Source organism: Microtus pennsylvanicus, chromosome 5, assembly GCF_037038515.1.
Source record: "Microtus pennsylvanicus isolate mMicPen1 chromosome 5, mMicPen1.hap1, whole genome shotgun sequence".
In the NCBI taxonomy this organism is placed as follows: Eukaryota; Metazoa; Chordata; class Mammalia; order Rodentia; family Cricetidae; genus Microtus; species Microtus pennsylvanicus.
Window position 1 is genome coordinate 92,409,255 of NC_134583.1, and position 22,078 is coordinate 92,431,332.

At 53.8% G+C, this 22,078-nt stretch overlaps 1 protein-coding gene across 1 annotated transcript in view; it reads right to left on the reverse strand.

Annotated features, from left to right (window-relative positions):
• Positions 1–21,070, reverse strand: part of Dagla (diacylglycerol lipase alpha) — a 58,203-nt gene extending 37,133 nt beyond the window's left edge. The window contains exon 1 of the mRNA XM_075973474.1: positions 20,914–21,070. The gene's annotated coding sequence lies outside the window, so the exon portion shown is untranslated. The remainder of the gene's footprint in view (positions 1–20,913) is intronic.
• Positions 21,071–22,078: the final 1,008 nt, after the last annotated feature.

Below are 22,078 nucleotides of genomic sequence, written 5' to 3' on the forward strand. Positions count from 1 at the left end.
GGGAGAAGCTTGTGGCAGGAAAGGAAGGTTGAGTGGTCTGCTTGTGGTGAGGTTCTGTTGCCTGAGGGGCTCCCCAACAGTGATAAGTCTGGCACCCCCTCATCTCCCATATCTGAGCCTGAGATCTTCCTGGGCAGTGCGACTTGTGCCACCTATGTTAGGTATCTAGGAGAGAAGGAAGGAGGAACTCAGAGAAGAGTCCTGAGGCCTGTGACCTCAGGACAAAGACAATCAAGCCCTCTTCCAATGGCAGGCCTGACAAGGATGCAATGGTATCCTGCCTGTAAGCAAAGGACAGGACCTGGGGAAGACTGTCTCTGGGTTCTCTTCTTCCCTGGCACCCTCAGTTTCCACCGTCTTCAGCCTTAGCTTCAAGAACAAAGACCCTGGGAGAGAGGGAGCTCAAGCCTGCTGCTGCCTTTCTCAAGGACCCTGCCATGCCTTGGGTATTGTAAATGGAATTACTAACTCTACAGGGCCTCCATTTTTGAAGTCTGACAGAACAAGCCTATTCAAACCTAACACCTATGAGTCCGTGTGATCCAGGCAAGGCTCTCAGCCTGGGCTCCTCTTCATATGATGAAGACAGAAGCAGTCACTGTATCCTTGGCCACTGGGAAAAGAAGGAAGAGCCCGAGCGTCGAGCCTGCTCTCAGGATGCTTACCCATTCTACCTCCTTCCCTGGGACTCTCACTTGCCCTCTGCCAGCTTGCTACAAGGAAGTGTTACAAGGGCCACACCCCATTATTCCTGTGAATGCACACAAGACACACCCTGACATGGAGTGATAGGGTACACCTTAGCTTCTCTTCCTCCAGCTTACCCCAGCACAATCCCAAAGAGACCAGAGGAAGGGTTTGGAGGAGTTTTCACCCTAATAACCTCTTCCTTGGAGGCTAAGAGCTGAGAGAGGTCAATAGGTTGGTGCTGGAGCTAATGTTGGGTAACAGCTGGTTTGAGGCCCTGTGGTTTGTAGGTGCCAGCCTTTCCCCATCATCTGCACAGAGCCTCCTCATAGTTCTTCTGGGGCTTTGACAGGATGCATGAGATCACGTCTGGGAAGTGCTCAGAGAGAAAAGGCCGGAGGGACAGAAGTAGGATTAATTATGTATTAATGTGTTTATTTTATTAGTGCTTCTTTGACTGCAGGGGCAGAGTGGGAAACACACGCATGGGACTTGGGGTCAGTCAGCGTGAGTTACAACTGGGCCTGGTCACTGAACAGATATGGGCAAGGTGCAGCCTCCTGGAGGCCCATGCCTGGAGAAGAGGAATAATAGCTGCGGGATGCTGGTGAAAGAGCGATTCAGACATTTCCTCACCTGTAGATGAGAATGCCAAGAGGCACAGACCACAGGGCTGCTCATGGTGAGGAGTGATGGAAGGCACCTGGCACCAAGGCATTCCTTCCACCCTGGAGGACAAGGCATAGGAAGAAATTCCCCAGAGCGTCTCTGTAGTGTCCCCCCTCCCAAGGCTAGCCAACTGTGCTTGTTACCAGCATGCTGACACAACTCCCCCATCCCCATGCCCATCCTGGAATCAGAGAAATAGCTCTCTCTTTCTCATCCATCCTGCTTAATCCTGGGCACCTGGGATCCCCACAGCTAGGAGCCAAAGGTTATCGCTGTTGTGGCAGGCTGCCTTCTCACCCTTAGCATGTGGTGAACTCTCCCAGGCCAGTCTGAATGTGACCAGGCAACCTACTGCTGCTGTGCCCACCTGGAAAGGCTGTTATCAAGTCTGAGCGAATGTGCTCTCCCAGCCTCCCTCGGTTTACAGAGCTCTCCACTCTCGGGAGGTAACAGTCTCTTGGCGACTGCCTGCTGGTCCTCATGGCTCATATGGGCAGGTATCTAGTAATACAGAGGTTATCTAGTAATATCAGGTCATAGCATTGATTTTGTTAAAGGTGACTGCAAAGCAGAATGGAAACTCAAAGACGGTGCTTAGAGTTCCCATCTTACAGGACGGAAACCACTCGGTAAGGCTGGCCATAGGCAAAACTACAGGAAGTGAGGCACCTGGCTACTTGCCCAGCTAATGTAAGCCCCATCCTGGGCTGCCAGCTAAGGAAGAAAGGGGGTTCCTCATCCTTGGATCTAGTTACTATTTACTTAACCTGTTCCCTTTGACACAGAGGGTCCAGTTCACAGTCTCAAGGAGCCAGAGTGGATAAGCTCCATCAGGCCAGGGAGGATGCTGGAAGGGTAGACCTTAAGGGGGCAAAACAACACGGAAGAAATTCAAGTTCAAGCTGCTGAAGTAGATTCAACTAAAAGGGGTGAAGGGAAGGTCAGGGATAAGATGGCTTGAGCCAAGACAAGCTCTCCTGCTAGGAGGAAGGGTACAGGCCTGCAGACTGGCCATTCCAGGACAAAAAGGAGCAGATGTGTCTGCACAGGGCTCCTGGCTCTGGCCATGTGTTTCTCTGTCCCAGGCACACAAAAGTCCCATTGATACTGCCCCTCACCCCCGCGTCCAGGGGTCAGTGCCCCAGCACAGGGCTCTGGGGGCCTCTCCTGCTCCTAGCTGACAATCCAGCTGTTGCTGCTGCCGCTACTGCTGTCCAGGCATGCCAGGCATGCCAGGCCTGGGCAAAGTCACATGCTCTGCGCGGGCGAGGCCACGCACTGGCTGGGAGAGTGTCAGGGAGCACAGGAAGGTATGTGTTCATACGCAGCACAGGATCTGCAGAAAAGTTGGGTGCCAAGGGGCATTGCCACCTGCCTGCCTCACCTGCTTGGTCCCGCCCATCTTCCAGAAGGGCAAATCCTTGGGCAAACAGTCAGACAGGTGCAAGAGGCAAAGCAAAAGGCGGGGCAGGAAAAAGCAAACAGCAAAACCTCCGCTCTGCCTTGAGGACTGTGTTCTGCTGGCCCTGCCTGTAGAGGCCACTAGTGCCCCAACACTTGGCCTGTGGTGTTTGGAGAGTCTTGAAGAGCAGATTAGTTGCCTCCCTGCTGTGCACTCCCCCAGAGGGCCTGACTATGAAGGTGGGGAGGCAGCAACAGGAAGAATGGGCAGGGCCTGGGGCCTCCAAACTAGGCTATGACAGCTGCTTGCCACCCACCTAGGCCGCCACACATCCCCCTCAAGCTTTGTCTAGGGGACAGGGTAAGTGACTCCACGGGAGACATGCTGGCTCACCTGGGCTTGGGAGTCTGCTGAAGGATTCTGAACAAGTTATAGGGCCTTGGGGCCAGTGATGTCCACCACTCAGAACCTTCCAAGTTAATTGGATGAGTCCTTGGCATGTGGCTGGCAGGAGAGATAATGTGCCCCACCCTTTGGCTATCAGGCTATAGAAACAATAGTCCCCAAAGAATTAAAAAAAAATGCCCCTAGGAATCTTGTGCTGGGGGAAGAGAAAGGCGGAAGCCTGGTGTCAGCCAGAGAAGAAACTTGCTTCCTGGGAAGAGATTTCACACAATTCTGACCATCTTGCAGAAGCAGAGCCAATGACCAGCATGGCCACACCCTGATCAGAACTGTTTAGTTAGGCATGCTCTTGCCTTCTATTTAAACCTATTCCTCCCCACAAGACCCTGGAGACACACGTGGAGGAGACACTGGACCCTTCTCTCTTCTTCCCCTCCATATGGCTGTGTTGAGCTCTCCTTTTCACTACTACTTGTCTCTAACTGGCCAACAGGGAACAGATGGTCAATCTGGCTTGTTGGGTCTGCCAGAGCTCAGGCTTTGACCCTAACAACTCCAATAACAGACAAAGGGTTCAGCACACACAAGTCACTCACTATGTTGATGCTCAGCCTAGAGCTGCCTGTGAGAGTGGGTGGACTGGGAGCAGGTTCAGAATGAGGGGTAGTGCTGCAGGGGTCTAGCATGCTCACCCAGCTGTTCTTGGACCCCATGGGCAGACAGTGCCAACACCCGACCACTGACCTGTGGCTGTAGGGCTGGGCAGGAGGAAAGGATAGGCCATATCTACTCCAGTGTCAGAGGCTGCTCTTGCTGGCCTCAAACCCTGGGCAGAACCCCTAGAACAGAGAGAAATTCCTGCCACTCCCTTTTGGAGCTTTGACTTGAGGCTGACCCCAACCTACATGCAAACAGAAAGCAGGCCATATTCTAATGGTTCAGTAGAGGCAACAAGGTCTTCTTTTGCTCCATGTGCCTCAGCTGGGTGTGCTGCAGGCAGGGTTCTTCAAGTCTTCTATTTTCAGCTCACAATGCTTTCTCCAATCTTCCTGTCTACAGAGTTCTTCAGGTTTCCCAGATTCAACCTCACCATCCCCTCGAAGACACTGTTGGGACCCACCAATCCCTTAGGTGGAACAATGGATGCTCCTCCACCCTGCACTTCCTGAAGGCTGGGGGCTGCTACAGGACAGGGCTCCACACCCTGCATCTCCATGTCCTTGGCATCTAGTACAGAGCCTGGTGCCTAGCAGCTGCTCAAGAAATGTCAAGCAAGGCCCCAGCTCAGCTCCTTGCTCCTCTCAGATCATGCTGCCAGCACACTTGGCCAAGAAGATTCAAAGTCGGCTAGCAGGAACCAGGACGCAACTGTGTTCCTGAGCTGGGGAGTTTGAGGCTTCTGCTCCTTCAGTGCCCACCTTGCATGCATCGAGCCTCACCCACCATCACAGGCAGCTCTGGGGACGCGAAAGCTGCCTCCCCATCTCCAAAAGCAGAAACCAAAGTTAACAGGGGGTGAGCAAGGGAGGTGCACCGGAACTGCAGGGAGAAAGGCAGTTGTGGCTGCCATCTGCTGTGAGCAAGATGTTTGGAGAACATGCGCTCCTAGCTCTGAGGTCTCCCAGCCAACTTGGGAGGGTGGGGTGGCCCTCTGCAGATGGGAGCAGGCAGCTCAGCCAAGACCTGAGAAGCCACCGAGGGGTGCTAGCTAGGGCCAGTCCTACCCATCCAAACTCTGTAGCCACACCTGCCTGACCTTCTGATTCTTGGGCATATGGGGGCCAGGATGCTATGGGCTTTGGGGAGTCAATTCTACACTATGACAATGGTAACTTAAACGTAAGGGCAATAAGGATCACAGTATCAGCTGATGCTAACTGAAAGCACAGGTGCTTGTCTGACTCTCTTCCAGTCACTCCCATAGGAGAAGGACACAAAGGGTCCAAAAATTGTGACCAGTCCCTGCTCCTCCCTGTAGTGGAACTTGGCTAACTAGGACCTACCCAAACAAAGTTCTGGGGTCCTTGACTTTTTTAGAACAGGCTGGCTTCGAACTCACAGAGATCTGCCTGCCTCTGCCTAAGGATTGCTGGGATTAAAGGTGTGCACCGCCACCACCCTGCCCTTTGACTATTCTTTAAAGCCCGGGAAGCAATAAACAAAACACCTTGACAGAAAGGAGCCTCCTGGGCCACTGAAGACCTGTCACAGGCCGCATCCGCTCAGCAGCAGGAAAGAAGCAAATCCAGACCCCTGCCTGCGCCCCAGGTTCCTACAGCCTTGCCCCACCCTGGTACAGAACTGGCCTCACCTTCCTGTCCTCAGTGCTGCCTAACTTACCACAGAGGGCTACCCTGCCTCCATGCAAGCAGCTTGACACTGCTCACTCACTGGGGAGAACCGTCCCAGCTGGGACCTGATGCTCCTTCATGTTACCCAAGTATGTGGTCTGCTTAGGTCACAGCTGGCTTAGCCTCGGTGCTCCCTTCCCCAGTTGTGGGCCAAGCTGAGTACCAGGTTAGGCTTAAAGCTGATCAACCCTGGGCTTGCCAGCCTCAATCCTGCCTGGGACGCCTCACCACTGTGCCTGTCCTCAAGGAATCAGCAACCTTTGGCCCAGATGTGCGATGGACGTTCAGATACCTGCTTGTCAGAGGTGTTGGCTCTGGCACCTGACCAACAACACTACCTTTTCACACGCCTGGATGGATGGGTGCCATGACTGAAGCATGCCAGGGTCCCAACTCTCACTCCTAGAGGCAGCCATCTCCACAGCTATGTTAGGGAGTCAGGGGGCAGCACCCTCCCCCATTGGTAACAGGAAGACAGGGATTCTGGGGCTAGTCACCCAGAACTGCACATTCCCCCAACCCACCCCCCAGCTCACCCCACGCAGCACTGCTGCCACCGCCCCCACAGGCCTGCTAGCAAGCCATGCACTCCAGTGCTGTCTGCTCAGTCCTCCCCCGCCCCTCCCCACACTGTGATTACGACACCTCTGTCCTACTGCCTGCTGAGGGAGGCCTGAGGATGAACTCTGGGTGTCTGAGAACCAAACACAGGACCTGTGGGGTTCTGGCGGGGGTAGGGGAAGACAACAGTGTTCTCCTTTCTCCCAGGGGTCCGTGGCCACAGCTAGGTCACTGGGCTGACCCCACTTCCTGTCTCTCACAGTCCTCAGCCTGGCAGCCCTGTCTGTGTCTGGAAAGGGCCCTGAATCAATGGCTTCCCTATTCCCTGGTCTCTTCTCAGGGCCAGGGCTAGGAAGGCCTTTGGCCTAGGAATTTTCAGGAGCAGCAATGCTCAAGACCTGAGCCTAATTTGTTTCATGATGGGAAGCAGGGGTGATGGGCTCTTTGGCAGCTCTGGAATGTTGTACTGACTCTATTCCCCTCACCCCATCCTGGGACTAAGTGTGAGTTGCTGTCACCACCCAGACACCTTCACAACTCCTGTCTCAGCGGAGGCACAGCCAGGCCTGGGTGAGTCAGCCAGGGGAGTCCCAGCATCAGCACCCACCCCTGGAGAGGCTCCACTGACACCTATGAGTGGGGTATCCAGCCCCTCCCACACAGGGTGAGAGGAACACCCGGGCTCCCTCACCCCATTCCTGCTCCCTGAGAGAGAGACAGGCAGGAGGGGCAGGAGAAAGTCATCACACTGCACACTGCCCCAAAAGGTAGGGCATATGGCTGCCCTCCTAGAGCCTCTAGCCCCTCAGGCTTGGCACATTAGTAGAGTCGAGTCCTTGGTGGCTCCTCAGTGCTGGTACCCTGGCCTCTGAGGACCCTGCTTTGCAGGTTTTGGCACCTGTATGGCTCCAGAAGATGATAGGATGGGCACACTACCTCGTTCTTCAGGGGCCTCCTCACTGTCACATCAGGATAGAGGGAGGACTAAGGTTTAGACCAGAGGGCCACCCCATCCCCTTTCCAGGAGATGAGACAGAGGCCAAGCAGAAAACAAGGCCAGGAGAGAACCAGGCAGAGCCAGAAAGAAGTCCTGCTTAGAAAGAAACAGAAAGATGGCCAGGCCTATAAACCCACTAGACCAGTTGGTGCTGGAGGTCACTGGCTACCTCCCGCGGCTTGCTTGACAGTGCTATAGAGATTGCTGCCTTTTGCAGCTGTAACATCCAGCCTCAGGACGCCCCTTCCCCCCACCTCTACCCTTTTCTGGTCTGGCACTCTCATAGGGAGGGACCACTACCTCTGCCTAGGTAAGAGAAGTGGGGTAGGGACGATGTTCTCAGCATGTTCCACCCACAGCCTTGAGTGGCTCAAGGCCCAGGGCAGGAGAGCATTGGAACATATGGCCGGGGAGCTCCCTCCCAAACCAGGAGGCATTGGCCACACTCTGCAGGTCCTCAGAAGATGCCACAGTCCAACCTCCAGGAGTTCTCTGATCAGAGTGACAAAGAAAGCCAAGGTAGGCCACTGAGTTAGTTACAAAGCAAGAGACCTCCGAATGGGGTCAGTGCTCAGTCAGGATGCAGAAGAGGCATCCAAGAGGGAAGATGTCTGTCTGGCTCATACTTCCTCCCCTCATTCCACCCCAGGACCAAACGGGAGATACACCTTGCATGGGGCCCACTCTCCGCCACCGCAGCCAGGAGGCCCCAGAGCTGAGCACCTCCGTTAGTTCCCCACAACCTTCTGAGTCACATGCTAAAGCAGCTCTTCTGGGCTCCAGTGCACACTGGAGAAGACACAGAGGCCCAGAGGCTGCTCCTCCAGCTTCTTGAGATCACGTGCATGCTGGCTGTTGCCTGGGCAGGTATTAGAGATCCTGTCCGTGGGCTGTGATAGGTAGCTGGGTAAGCTCCTATTTAGGCTTCTCCAGCCCTTGCTAGCTGGGCTTGATCTTCAGCTCCTGCTGGGCTTCCCCTTTCTTGGTTCTTCCTAAAGTTGGGCCTCTTGTACTTCTGGGGCAGGGAAGTGGGTGGTGGGAGAGCTCCAGAAACCATCCACTGCGTTGAAAGAAGACTGAAGACATGTGGCCATATAAATCTCCTGAGTTACTCAAATGTCATGAATGGCTTTCTCCTATCCCTTGCCTGCGCGCCACACACACACTCACACACACACACACCATGAACTGAGCCACTGGATGGAAAATAGTAGCTCAAAGCACTGAGTCTCAGGGTTATGGGGCTGCTGGAAGTGAGGTCTTAGAAACACAGCCGACCACTGGAGCACTTATAAGGCAGCTCAGACCAGGAACTAAAGAAAGAAGGCAGGGCAGACCCCACCCACGAGATCCAGAAGGCCAACCTCAGGGCCAGGATCACTCAGGTACCCTGGGTCTCTCAGTGGGTCTACAAGGTCTCCCACCACTCACCATATCCCTATGGCCACAGGCATGGAGGCCTATATACCAGAGACAGACAGCCCTGATCAAGTCCTTGTCTCTCTAGGGGACCATACAAACTTGGCAGCTGGAACAATCAGGAAAGGTCTTCTCTGGCAACCTAAACTACTCAGAAGACCAGACAGTGGAGTAGGAATGGGAAGACAAGCAGTTCACCGCAATTCACCACAGAGCAGAGCAGAGAGCTATGCGTGTCAGGCACAGTTCAGGCCTCTCCATCCTCACAATCTACAGAGAGGGGCCTGAAGCCCAGGGACACATAGCTGTGGGTTCTGCCCCGTCAGAAATGCCACTCAAGTCTCATCTTTCAACCTTCGAATGCTCTATGAGCCTAGATTCTGGGGTTTATGTTTGGGAGCCCAGATGGCACGTCCTGATGGAAAATGAACTGTACTGTGTGAGGGGGCTTTTGATTGTCTCTCCTCACACTTTCCTCCTGTATAGCAGACAGGCGTCTCTACCATCGCCAGAGGAAACAGAAACAGAGAAGCAAGAAATAGATTCGTGTGATGGACAGGGAGCGCTAGGACCTGGAGAAGGTGAGGGCTGGATAAGGTTACCTCGGCCAGAGCGCCACATTCCTGGCATACGAATCTTCCACTAGTGAAGGAGGCCCCTTGTCTTATGCTGGGTGAGTCTTCTGTGTCCCAGAGACCCCGGACCAAACATGTTTATGTCACATTTTCCTCCTTACTATGAAATCATGTTCACTATGGAAAAACAGAAACCACCACCACTAACAATAAAAGAGCCAGAAGTCGCCCCCAATCCCACTAGGAAAATTAACTATGAACAGCCATCTAGTCCTTTGTTTTCTCTGTCCAAATATAGTGTGTGATGGTTTCTGCTGGCAGAATCTAGAGTCATCCAGGAGGCAAACCTCTGGGCGTGCTTGCGAGAGAGTTTGGAGACTCGGTACCTGAGGTGGGGTGGGAAGGCCGCTCTAACTGGGGGTGGCGCTGTTCCATGGGCTGGCGGCACAGACTAAGGAGACAGTAAGTGGAACACCAGCATCAGTCTCTCTCTGCTTCCTGACTTTGGATACCATGTACCAGCTGCCTCAGGCTTTTGCGGCCACGACTTCCCTGACATAACGGACTAGAACAATGAGTCAGAATAAACTCCTCCTTCCCTGAGACGTCTTTGTCCAGTATTTTAAAGAAGCAATGCACGGGGCCTCTGCATCTGCCACTCCTCTTCAGGGAACTAGAGAAAGTGAACTCTGCTCAGCAAATGGTTCTTCACCCCCTCTCCTCCACACAGCAGGATTTCTGGAGCCTATTCACCCAGTCCTTCAGTTCCCCTCTTCTTGCTGCGAGGAAACCTCTGAAGCAAGCCTAGGGAATATACCTCTGGGCTCCAGGCTTTGACGGCAGGACAGGGCCAGATCGTGTCTTTTTGACAGGTGAAGTTTTCCTGCTCTCTTGAGCTTGAGGAGCCAGGGTTCTGCCCCTCACCCAGCTCTTGGGTAGTGGGTGTCTCCCAGAGATGTGCAGAGGGGAATAGCAGAGCTGACTGATAAATGCAAATCCCCAGCCCCTCCCACTTCCCCACCCAGCAATTCTGAATCAGTGAGTTGAAGGTGGGGCTCATGACTGTGTTTAGAGGAGCCCTGATTTAGAGAATGGGCCCTAACAGGGCTGCCATCTAAGCAGGCAGAAACTAAACATCCATTGTTGGGCCCTGCTAGATTCTGGGTTCCATCTCAGAGATGTCAGGTGGGGGTGCCAAGTAAAAGTCTACTCTCTTGCTTGTTCCACGGTGGGGCTACAGTCAGGAGCACTGAGAAGTACCAATGCAAGTACTTGTGAGAATACCAGGCAGGGTCGAGACTGATCATCACCCTCCCTAAGGGTCACAGACTGTGCCTTTACCGCCCATACCACTGTCCATGGAGCAGCCACAGCCCACCGCAAGTTAGAAACTCAGCTTATTAGAAATACAAATCTGGATCCATCTGGCCTGAGCCAGAGCCTACATCAGCAAGCTCGCCGCATGACATGTGAGTGTCCCAACAGCACCATACCCAGTCCTGGACAAGCAACCAGAGAGTGTATCCCGTGTTCCCCTCCTAGTGTTCTCAGAGGTTCAATCATGCCCATTCTTCAGGCAGGAACTTCAGCTACGGCTAAATGACTTGGTTAAGGACCCAGAAGCTGCAGGAGGAACCCCACATCAGAGCACTCGCTACTCCCCAGCGAGCTCCAGTCCCACTTCTCCCACTGCTGCGGCCCAGCTATAAACCAGGGTCACAGCAGCAGAGGGGAAGTCAAATCAATGGCTCTGCAGCCTTCCCCGGACAGTGGACAGGGACAGCGGAGCTGGAGCTGACCCCCGCTGTCTGTCTGGAGCCCTGTTTCCTCCTAGCCCACTGTGCCTGCAGTCTACAGCTCGGAGCCAGGGTGGATGTCCTGCCTCCAAAGCTTTCAGTCTCTGCAGACACAGCTGGGGACAGGAAGTAGGATCTGGGGCAGAGGAACCAGGAGCTCAGTTTGGTCTAAGGACATTCTTTCTTCGCAGTCAGACCCAGTTCTGTGTGCCTTTTGAAAGGAAGTAGAGAATAGCTGGGCTCAGCCCAGCGAGGCCGGCTTCTTTCAACATTCCAGTTGCTGCCATTTCCAATTACAACTTCAGAGGGCTCCTATAATTTATACATCCCAGGATGCACTGCTCCAGCTGCTTTATGATGGGAGTTCATTACACCATTAAGGTTAAACTTTTATAAAGTACTGAGCAGGTGGTGGGCTGGGCGCCCAGCTTAGTTACCGCTCCCAGAAGTCTGCTGAATGGGGTTCACCTGGGGAAGGGAGGGGGCAGGCTCTCTAAAGGGGCCAAGAAGCAGAGAAGGCGGCTCCTGAGGTGCCCAGAGCCTCCATTAGCCTGTTTATTAAACTGCATAGTATAGCAGGCAGGCAGCAGGGAGAACAATCTGGAACAGCTCAACAGCACTGGCAGGGGGCATGCGGGGTGAGAGGGACCATCCTGTGTGAGCCTGAAAGGCGTTGCCAGGGCCAGGGAAGTGTGGGGTCTGAGGAGGACAGGGCTGGAATGCTCAGCAACAAGGCAGCTACAGATGACAACTCAGCCTCCACATGGGGAACAGACCTAGGGCTTCCTGAGAGTGACGGAGATAGGTCTTCTCAGCAATGGGGGATACAAAAGGGGGACAGCTAGCCCCTGGTTGACAACGTCCCCAGGGGGAGATCAACGCCCTGAAAGCAGGGGCCAGACAGACAGGAGCAGCAGAGCTGTGGCTCCCAACAGGTTTCCTGGACCCTCGCCTCGGCTGTGGAACACCCAGAGCTCCTCCTAGGCGCCATGCGACAACCTTGAGTGCAAAGGGGATGGATAAGGGTCCAGACCACAGAAGCTGCTAATACTCTGAATTAAATGTGACCCTGAGCTTGGAGTCCTTTGAACTGGTTCTAGAAGGACACATCAGGGAGCATGTTCTGTAGCTGCTATTAAAGCTATAATGTCATGTGTCAGCCACTAAAGGAACCAGGAAGAATCTGGTTTCCTCATATGCCTCCTAGCTCCACACAGTAGTCCACCACACAGTAGGGGCTAGGGGCTCAGCTCGATGACGACCTTTTTATCAACAGTCTGATCAAGACGGAAAGGACCCTTGAGAAGAATTCCTTGGCTCAGCAACAGGGAAGAAACTCCATGGCTGGTGTTCCCAGGTCTATCTGGCTCTCCTGACCTTCTCTTCACATCTTTCTAACCAAGAGGGTCTTCTGCCTGGGACCTCAAGGGGCAGGCTGTGGTGTCTCCAGCCACTGTAGAGGCTGTCACAGCCAGGCTATAGCTATGCTGTGGAGCCCAGTCTGGCTTGCAAGTCCATCATCCATCATCACCCAGCCCCAAGGTGGCGGGAGGGCCACATAGCCTTGCTTACAGGAGCCGAGAGAAACTGGCTTCCCCAAAGGCCTCAGGAGAGGATTGTTAGACAAAGGCAAGAGCCGGATGGAAGGGGTGCCAGAGGGAAGCAAACCAAAATAGGAGAGGAACCAAAAGGAGCTGGGGGTTGGGAAGGCCAGCCTCAGAGCAGGCTGGGATGTGAACAGAGTGAGACGCCAGAGGGGGACCGGCAAAACAGTGCCAATTTGGAGAAGAGGTCCAGATGCTGGCAGGGAGGGATACCCAAGAGGCGTGGCTTGCACTGAGGAAGGGTTTGGGTCATCTAGCTTCAGAGGAGGCACAGCACTGGGAAAAAGAGGGTCTTGGCACTGGCCTTGGCTACTAGAACAATAGAGAAAGATCACGAAAGTTACTGAAAACACCTAACCAGCACTGGGCACCTGTCATCCTAGGCCCCGGGCAGGAATTCCTACACGGTGTCATTCAATACCAATATGCCACCTTCCGGTAGATTCCCCCTACCCCTATGTTGCAGAGGAAACCAAAATGTCACGTGACCTGCCCAAGTACTGGTGTGTTACAGTGAAGCTCTGTTGTAAAGTGGAGCCCATGTCTGAAGGCTACATTATTTAAAAGCCGAGAGGATGAACCAGAGGCAGACAGTCCGAGGTACTCAGGGGTGGCATACTCTTAGTGACTGGAAGTCTCTGAAGAAGATGAAGCAGACAGGGTACTGAGGGGTCCAGGTCCCTGCAGCTGAGGCTGAAAAGGCTGGAATTGTCCCCTCAGCTACCAGTCCAAGGCTGCCCAGCCACTCTGTAGCCTGCAGAGAAACTGCAGCAGGGCAGCTGTCCCAGGACAGTAGAAGAAGCTATGAGAGCGGGGGTAGGGCTGCAGGGCGTGCCAGGGGAGCCTGATGTAATCCCAGCGTGCAGAAGGCGGAAACTTGGGAACGGCGGGCTGCGCGGCTGCAGATTTCCAGCGAGCTGGGCCAGGCCTGCCTCGCCCCCACCCACAAGTCAGTCCTCTGCCTGTCCTCCACTCTGGGGCCCTGGGAGGATCAGTGCGGAACCGTGCAGAGCCCTGAGGCCTTCCTGAGAGAGCCCCTGCCAGGCGCTGAGCTGATGAGAAAGCCGAGGATTCCTAGCTGACGCCCTGGGAACCCTGCCATGCAGAGTCCGGCGGTGTCCTGCTTCCGGGATGCAAGGCTCACCTCTTTCCCAGGCTTCTGCATGTTTTAGGGGATGGGGTGGAAAAGATCTAGGTGGCGGCTTAGCAAACTATCTCTCTTCCTTACTAAACCCAGCCTGAATTGACCTAGTTAGGATGCACATGGAAACCGAGGGGAAAACAGGGCCCAGAATTCTGGAGAGTCCTCTCACGTCACACAACCAGGGCCCAGGTACTTCTCAGGAAACCACTAAACCTAGGCCAGGGCTAATGACTCGCTCAGGACTTCCTGCCCCTTTCCTGGCACCACAGGGTTCTGAAGTTTCCGGCAGCTGGCAAGATTCTCTCAAAGCCTGTCTGGGTAGCTTGGAGGTGGGTATACACGCTTCAGCTTGAGTTTGGGTGTCCAGCCTTAAGCACTATTGGTATGCATGCTGGGGACCTCACAGGCAATCCTAACCTTTGTTTCGCACATTGTCTTCCCAAAGGCCCTTCCCACCCAGCTTTACCTTTAAACATAGGACATCCAGGACAAATATTCTTTCTGCTGGCCTGAAGCTCGGAACTGACAAGCAACTCATGCATAGATCCCCAGCAGAGAGGGACAGAATGCAGGCCCAGCTCAGCACACTTCATGTCTCCAAAAGTACCTATCCTATGGAAAAGGGCACTCCCGGTCCTCCCAGCAGCGCGGGGTGGGGGTGTACAGGTCAGATAGGACATAGGTGTGTGCTATTTGGAGGAGTCCCAAAGAGACTTAAATACCCTTAAATCCAGCAGCTGAAACTTTAGCAAGTTTCTAAACATCATCCATAAAAAGGGTTCATGTCACCTGCCCCTGGGTTGCTGAGGACGAAATGAACTAGGGAACAGGGAATGCTTAGCCTGGTGCTGGCATCTCTGCTCAGCAAATGTTATATCACTAGTTCCTCACTCTTCAAAAAGCAAGGGTGACCAAGAGGAGCCAGATGCACTCTTAGGGCTGTCTAGATAGAGTACAGTTCAAAAGAGCATGAAGAAAGGCTTCCTGTAGGAAGAGGCTTGTGTAGAGCCTGGAAGAGACATGACAATAACTCAACCTGTTCAAACCCTGGTTCCTGATCTGGTTGTCAGTGTATCCCTGAGCTGGTCACTCAACCTCTTCAAGCCTTTAGTAAGATGGAGCCTTACAGGGATGGAGGAGTGAAAGGGGTACCTTTCAAGCAACAAACAAGATCCTCTCTTTCTCAAGCTGGCATTCACAAGATGAAGGTTAATATTATTGTTACCATTGATGCTGTTGCTTTGAAGTAGGGTCTATCCACGTAACCCCAGCTACCTTAAATCTTGCCATGTAGACCTGCTCATCTCAAACTTGCAATGATCCTCCTGCCTCTGCCTCCTAAATGCTGAGATTGCAGCTATGGATCACCACACTCAAGTCCTTACTGTTATTTTGTGGCACAGCAAAGCCCCCTGCACACACACACTAGAATCCTCTAGGATCTCAAATATACAAAGATTGGAAAACGGCAAGTGGAGGGTCCTGTCCCCAGAGGGGAAAAAATGCAGTCCACAGAGCCCATCCCTGACATGGCCTGTCCATCAGGGCAGCCACGACAGGGAGGTACAGGGTATATAGTACATAATGAAGGACCATCAATAATGAATTAATCACAAGTGAGTCCAGGAACATCAATCATAAATTAATTAAATGGTTCCATGAGAGACCACGACAAGAGCCTACTGGGGACGAATTAACACGGGACTCTTATCTCGGCTTCTCCAGGCCCCAAAGAGACATAGCAGCTCCTTGGCTGGGAAGACCTCCAGGTGAGGGGATACTTCTCAGAAACAGCCTCCCCCCAACACAAGTGCAGACAAGCCCTGTTCTCTTCCCACCCAGCCCCCAGCTCGGAGAACTCTCCAACGCTGAAAGGGTTTTGATGAAACTTCCCAGAATAGTAACCTCCTGGGCTGAACTCAGGCAGGCGAAATTTCAAGGGGTAATTTGGTGAGAAAATTATTTTTAAAAAAATGCCTAGAAGTTAAGTATTAGGAATAACCGAAGCTCTCCATGGGCCTCAGAGACAAGGACAACCTTGAAGCCAGTATCAACAACCTCATGGGGATCCTTGAGAGCCTTTAGATGACACTCAGGCCTGGTGTCACCCTGCTGGGACCCAATATCTCAAAGTCACAAGGGAAAGAGACTCCAAGCCCTGTGCAGGTTCTCCTGTCCCTTCTTCATGCCCATCTTCTGGAGACCAAACCCACAAAGTTTGTGGCCTCTGTCTCCTCCATCTTCCATATAGCTTCACATCTGCTTCGTCTCTTCACACTGAGCTTCTCGGGGAAGTCACGACCTTGCTCCAGGTTTCCGCTCTGAAACTTCCATATTCCTGTTCATCAGTAGCCCAGGTGCCTATTCCAGATGCCTCTTCCAGGGTGGTGGCCACAGGCCTAGATCCTTACTCAGGACATTTCAGTGATGGCCATGTTTTACATAGATGGAAATCCAACCTCTGCCCCTAACCTCGTGGTCCTGGGGACCCAGCTCTTCCCGACCTTTCCAATCATAGCTTCCGCTGCTTTTAGTTGCTTCTTACTTGTGCACTGTGCTGGCCTTCCCAGCCACATCCACTATTGTGGTTTATCCTCCCACTGGTCCTAAGGGCCTGGGTTAAGAGCCAAGACCATACAAATCTCCTTTAATCACAACATTCAAATTACTTCCCCTCATTTAACCTCCTGAAGCACCACTTCTGGAAATTTGAACCCCTTGGGGGCAGAATCTACACCTTCTTCTCTAGAGTGCCCAACTTGTCTTCATGCCCCTCTTTGACCCTAACCCACAGCTGGTTTTCCAGAAGTAACTACCACTGTATCCAACAGAGGCATCTCTAGAGGTGATGTACTAAGAGACTCTTCCAGGGTAGGACTGGCCCTGCCGTCTCCTTATCAAGTATCAGAACCAGCTCTCCCTCTAGTCTCCTTCTAATCTATTCAGATCAGGATGTCATACTTTTTGGTGGAATAGATTCTGACTGCTCCACCGACACTAAAGGGTAAAATTCTTACAGTTCTACTTAGTGAGAGGTTCGCTGTCCCTATCTTACAGATAAGGAAACTGAGGTATGGAGAAGTACCAGTACAGAAATCTAGATCTGCCCTCAGCATCTAAAGTCAGAGTATCCTCAGGCTATGATACTATCTGGACTGCCCCCATTGGACTTCCAGGTGCTGGAGGAAGAGGTGGGAGGCAGGTGTGAATCACCTCCCAAACTCCAGGTCATGTGCATATGACTTTGAGAGCCAGGCTCTTTCTAAAGAATACTGGGGAAGCAGAAAGGCTCCTCAGCAGACACCATCACAGGAAGCATGAAGACCACCCCCCCATCCTGTCCGTCGGGTTTCACTGCTCCCTCCTTCTGCAAAACCCCATTCCACACACCCACTGACACCAGGCCAGCCAGACACCAGAGCCCACAATTCCCACGCCCCAGCCGCTCACACCCCCTCAGCCCTCACTTCCCACAGACACACGTGGCTCCACACATGTGTACTCTCTGAGCAGCCCTGTGGTGGAAACAGTCCTGCCCGGCTTTCCTCAACCACAATCTGCTAAACACCTCATGGAAACCACACCTTCACCCTCAGCTGCATTGGTGCCCACTACATTATCTCTCCTAGGTTCCTAAGCAGCAAAGTGGACCCCACCAAAAGTCAGCTCCCTGTCCAGGAAAGCCATGCACACCCAGACATGTCCCCATTCAACCCAGCTCAAAGAGGTATCAGTAAGGAAAAAGAGTATCAAGATAAACATTTTTCAGACCTGCCCGCTGGTAACCACATCCTCAGATGTCCTAGACTCCGCGGTTCAGAAAGATTTATCTTCCCCTGACCACACACTCATTGATACTTCCCCAAGCGCTAGTTGCCCAGTCTGCTGGAGTGTAATGTTAAGCTATTCTGGTGAGAAACTGAACTCGGATGGAGTGCTGACCCAACAGGTGATGAATGCAGAAGTGCCCTACTCTGTCCTGGAAAGAGGGAGAGGACGAGGGGCAGAGTGTCTTCCAGAAGCAGGCCACACCTTCAGCTACAGAGGGCTCACTCGGGGATCCTTCCTCTGGTCAATAACCTCTGGTCAGTAAGGCTGGATTCCCTGGCACCCCTCAGGCCAAGCAGTTGGGCAGCCAAGGAAGGAAGGACGCCAGGAGCTGAGTAAAGCAACTTTTACAGAAACACGGACAGAGAAAATGGGGGTAAACTGAAGGCTAGAGCTAAAAACTTCAGTTCCAGAGGTTAGCCTGCCCTCAACATCTGCTTCTGTTACCAGACTCCTGCCTCTGCTGAATCGGTCCAAAGCTAGCTTCTCTGCACAATGACCAAGCTGGTTACCTGGCTAACCTCCCTACTTTTTTCAAACCCTAGGGACACACAGAGAACTCAGCTCTGCTTTGGGGGAACAGAGGCCAACTCCTCCTCTCAGCATCTTCTGATCTACCCCACCTGCGGCCCAGCTCCACTGTGCAGAGTCCCAGGATCCCAAGCAGATGGCAAGGGGTGGCTGGAAAGGGCTCTGGAGCACCAGACCATAAGGCTGAGCCACAAATCAGAACACACGGGCGGAGGTGTGGAGGGTGAGCTGAGGGGACCTAAGGGTTGAATATTCACAGCAGAGAGGCTGAAGGCTTCTTCCTTAATGGATCTGTTCTACAGGGCGCTTTCCAGGCAGGAGGTGAAGTGCCAAGCACTTCCTCCTGGGAGGTAGAAAGGCACTGCAGAGAGCATGTGGATGGCCTGGGACGCCCCTCACGCCAACCTGGGAACTGCCAGGAAAACACTCGCCACATCAGGCTATGTCTATGTGGCAGCCATCGGGACAGAGTGAATCCCCCAACGTGGAAAAGTCAGCTCACCACACCTTTTACCTGTGGTTCAGCCCTGCAGCCTGGACAGGAGGCAAAGCTGCGCCTCAGGGAGCAAGTTTTTGCAATGAATTGTTGGCCACGGCAGACACTCAGAGGGATAGAAAACTGCCAAAAACAAAGCAATTTACAGCCTCCCTCACCTTCCCCACCTGGAAAGGGTGTTCAGTCAGAAGTGGATCATATCAGGATAGATACCTTGGGACTTCTTACCATCTTTATCCAGCCTTGGAGTACCCCTTAAGGAAGCTCACAGACTCTTTTCCTCCTCCATCATTCACTGTCCCTCATCCCCCAGCCATACAGCTTCAACCTCCCCCACAGGACCACCTGCCCTGAGCCCACTTAGCACCCTGACCTAGTTCATTTTCTTTAGGCCATGGCTTCCAGAATGCTGACATAATGCTCCCCACTCCCATTCTCAGAAACAAGGGAAATTCTCAAGAGAAAACACACTTTCCGAGTCTCCCTCCCACACAGGTACCCTAGATCTGTCAGCCACAGGCACCTCCCAGACCTTCCCAGATAAAGAGGTGTGTCTTCCTCCCGTTTGGGCCACTTCAGCAGAACTCTGAAATTGCCATGGCCATGTCCAGAACCAGAACCGTCCTCAGGAGACCTGGGGCCTGGTTCCAGCTCAGCAGCTGACTCATGGTGTCAACAGACCCCACATCCCCCCACCAGGAGCTTGTCTACTCTGGGCCTCGAATTCCCTAGGACAAGTCCTCGTCCTTCAGCTCCCTTCCTCACCAACCACACTCCATCCATTTCTGACCGCCCTGGTCTCTTGCCCTGATCTCTTTGCCTGATGAGAACCCCTGACCTTTGTACAGCCTTTCACTGCTTATGGAAGCCTCCCTGTGCAACATCTCATGCACTGGGACCACTGGGACCACAGTGTGAAGTGATACTCAGAGGTAACAACAGCTGCCCAAGGTCACCCAGCCAAGACTGGAATTCGAGTTATCTGGCTGTAAATACAATGAACCATACTCCAACTTTAGGGAACTCAGCTCAGTTTCTGCAGGTGAGGGAGGCTTCTCCAAGCACCCCTACTGGCAAAGAAACACCCTCCCCATGAAAAGCTCAGCTCTTTGCTTCTGCCCCATGCCTTCTCCCCAAGAAACCCATAACATCCTGAAGTCTTCTCCAACATCCCAAGACTTCTCTGGGAGGTGGCGGAGGGGGGGGGGCTGCAAACTCTGTGAAGTAGGCATGTGGCACTGAGAGGCAGGCAGAGAGGGAGGGAGGGAGGAAGAGAGAGGGAGGAAGCTCTCTTCAAGCTTCTCAGAAGATTGGTAAGGACAGATGCAAACCCAAAACACTCCCAGTGCCCACAGAATCATCTTCCCCGCAGCCCTCAAAAGGTCCTCTGAAACCCAAAGAGACAACTCCCAGAAACCCAGTAGCAGCCCCATCAACTCAGTGAAAAGAAAGGGTCCAGGAATGAAAGCTAGATAGATGGTGAGCCGCATGGCTGCATGACCTGCAGACACGAGCCACTTCTCTGCACCTTGCTGATTCGCATCCGGTCAGAAGCAAGGACCACCAGTGAGAACGACCTAGTCCTCCCATCTTCCACAAAGTGGGGAGGATTCCTGATCCCGGTACAGGTTCATAACCAGGCAGAGCTTGACCTAGGGCCGCAATCAAGAATCTAATGGTAGACTAAGCTCATGGTGTCTCTCATTCTTGTCCATTACAAAGAACACCAATCTTCTTCCAGTCTTCTGCCCCCAAGGCCAGCATACCCAACAGGCGTTAAAACTGAGCCCCATAACAGAGGCATTGCCCCTCCCGATCTCTCTATCAAGACGGGTGTTTACCCTCCTCTCTATGAGGGCCACCAAGTCTCCCCTCACAGTGCTAGTCATTCTAGGGCACTGTGCTAAGCCAAAGCCATTTCTCACAGCTGGGCCAGAACCACTGGTCATGCCCAGGACACTGATTCTTCAAGCCCCCAGGATCATCACTCCAAACCATGTCAAGCCCAAGGCCAGAACCATCCCAACATCCAGGCAATGGCAGCACTTCCACACACCCATGCCCACCTCAGCACCATGGCCCAGCACTAGCTAGCCACCCACCCCGCACCAGCTGCGTGCATCACTCTCCAATACAGAGGGTGCACCCTCCTCACACCTGGGCGGCCACCGCCACACCAAGGCGGGGGTGAGTCTTCTGACACCCTTGCCGGGAAAAATCACGCTGCCCGTGCTGGATCCATGTTGCCCATGCCCGTGCCACGCGTGTCATCATTCTCATGCCGGTGGCCCGGGCTCCGCGGACCTCACACCTGCTATAGGCGCGCGTGGCAGCCGCACCTCCGCCCGCGGACCCGTCGGACGGGCCACCACGCGCAGTGGACATTGCCCAGCCCGCCCCGCCGTTCACACCGCGCCCGTGCCCGGGGCTTGGCCAGGGCACCCTTACCTCCCGCCCGCCGCAGGGCTCGGCCCGCCGCGGCCGCTGCGACCGCCACCTCCATCCTGGGCTCCCCAAGGCCCCTATTCACTAACGCTGCTTCCGCAGGGCGCCGGCGCCGGCGCGAAGGCCGCCTCCGCCCCCCGGGGGACGCTGCGTCCTTTACGTAAACCCCACTCCGCCGCCAGCGGTGACCATGGCGACGGTCGTGGGGTGGCAGCGCCCCCTAGTGCCAGGGAGGGGAGCGGCGCTCAGGCCGGAGCTGGCGGAGCCTTTGCGGGAGCCCTGCTCCCCGTGCGTGGGGGCGGTGGGCGCGGGACTGAGGCCTCCACGGAGGCTCCGTGGGCAGACGAGAGGGGTTGGACCGCAGGCACTGTACAGGGGTACGGGGGCTGCTTGGGTTTCCCCTCCTTCGGGCCCCGCGTGACAGGGTTTAGCGTGGGAGAGGAAAAATAGCAAGTAGGATCACCGGAGAACTGGTTCGTTTGGGGGTAGGAAAGGAGAGAGACTGGTTCCACCTCCTTCAAGGGACCTAGCAGCGTCTTGAAGAGTTGGGATACACATCTTTATCTATGTCCTCCCTTCTACCCCCACCCTCCTCAACGCCCAGCATCGTGCCTGACAGCCAAAGGGGAGTTAGATCAATTTTGATTTTCTGGTAAATGAAGAATATCGCCCCTCCTGTTCTCCTTCACACACGCCCATTCATTCACGCTGCAAGTCGCTCAACACGCCTTCCTGAAAGCTGCTTTTTAGCAGGGGCACAGCTATACTGGTGTGCTCGGTTGAGTCTGAGGAGTGGGTGGGTGCCGGCCTGCCCTTAAGGATCTCGGGTCGCTGCAGAAGGCACATAAGAGAATCAACGTTGCATGTGGGGCCTAAGTTGAGAGCTACACCTGTTCAGAGGGTCAAGGGTATGAGTGGATCTAGAGGTCATGATGATGCAGTCAACCAGGTCCCAAAGGTCCAGCAGAAAGTCATGAGAGGTGAAAGGGGACTAACACAGAAAAGTCTCTAAAATGTTTCCTGGGCCCAGTCGTCATCCGGTGAAATCGGGGCAATTGAGTGGACATCTGGCTGAAAGTGAAACCCTGCGATCAGGACAGACTTCCCTTTGTTGTAGGGGTTCCGCCCCTCACCAGGTGATTCAGAATTATTTATGGCTATTTCAAAG